This window comes from Triticum aestivum, chromosome 4A (genome assembly GCF_018294505.1).
Source record: "Triticum aestivum cultivar Chinese Spring chromosome 4A, IWGSC CS RefSeq v2.1, whole genome shotgun sequence".
Taxonomy (NCBI): domain Eukaryota; kingdom Viridiplantae; phylum Streptophyta; class Magnoliopsida; order Poales; family Poaceae; genus Triticum; species Triticum aestivum.
Genome location: NC_057803.1, coordinates 519,038,330 through 519,039,966, shown reverse-complemented (window position 1 = coordinate 519,039,966; position 1,637 = coordinate 519,038,330).

Genomic DNA, 1,637 nt, shown 5'->3' with positions numbered 1-1,637 from the left:
AGCCTCTATAGCCACCGAAAACCAATCAAGACCCGTTTCGGCACCCTGCTGGAGGGGGGATCCCTCTCCGGTGGCCATCTTCATCATCTCGGCGCTCTCCATGACGAGAAGGGAGTAGTTCACCCTCGGGGCTGAGGGTATGTACCAGTAGCTATGTGTTTGATCTCTCTCTCTCTCTCTCTCTCTCTCTCGTGTTCTTGATTCAGCACGATCTTGATGTATCGCAAGCTTTGCTATTATAGTTGGATGTTATGATGTTTCTCCCCCTCTACTCTCTTGTGATGGATTGAGTTTTCCCTTTGAAGTTATCTTATCGGATTGAGTCTTTAAGGATTTGAGAACACTTGATGTATGTCTTGCATGTGCTTATCTGTGGTGACAATGGGATATCATGTGATCCACTTGATGTATGTTTCGGTGATCAACTTGCGAGTTCCGTGACCTCGTGAACTTATGCATAGGGGTTGGCACACGTTTTCGTCTTGACTCTCCGGTAGAAACTTTGGGGAACTCTTTGGAGTTCTTTGTGTTGGTTGAATAGATGAATCTGGGATTGTGTGATGCATATCGTATAATCATGCCCACGGATACTTGAGGTGACATTGGAGTATCTAGGTGACATTAGGGTTTTGGTTGATTTGTGTCTTAAGGTGTTATTCTAGTATGAACTCTAGGATAGATTGTACGGAAAGAATAGCTTCGTGTTATTTTACTACAGAGTCTTGAATAGATCGATCAGAAAGAATAACTTTGAGGTGGTTTTGTACCCTACAATAATCTCTTCGTTTGTTTTCCGCTATTAGTGACTTTGGAGTGACTCTTTGTTCCATGTTGAGGGATATTGATATGATCCAATTATGTTATTATTGTTGAGGGAACTCGCACTAGTGAAAGTATGAACCCTAGGCCTTGTTTCCTAGCATTGACCATTTGTGCTCACTTTTACCACTTGCTACCTTGCTGTTTTTATAATTTCAGATTACAAAAACCTTTATCTACCATCCATATTGCACTTGTATCACTATCTCTTCGTCGAACAAGTGCACTTATACAATTTACCATTGTATTGGGTGTGTTGGGGACACAAGAGACTCTTTGTTATTTGGTTGCAGGGTTGCTTGAGAGAGACCATCTTCATGCTACACCTCCCACGGATTGATAAACCTTAGGTCATCCACTTGAGGGAAATTTGCTACTGTCCTACAAACCTCTGCACTTGGAGGCCCAACAACGTCTACAAGAAGAAGGTTGTGTAGTAGACATCACGTGTGTGACAGGAGGGCATAGCCCCAACGGTTTATGGGTCATGTGGGAAGGACCCCCCCTATGGCCCACACTCACTTGGCGACAGTTCCGAATGCCATCGCGAAAAGGGGTTAAAACTGTTTGTTTAGGACCGACACTCACTTGGATAACAATATATGTTTGGGCCACATGCATGCAGTGGTGGTCTTCTGGGACTAGCTACTTGCGTGATTATTGGCGAGCTAGCCCTTCTTCGGGGTCACATGGATGGCCATCACATTTACCAACAACAAGAGAGAGGTTGTATGGCCAAGGTGGATTATTCTTGGTCCGTTTTACGATCCATCATGGTGAGATGCCTCTCTGGCCCCCCGACTAAAAGTGTGTGTGTG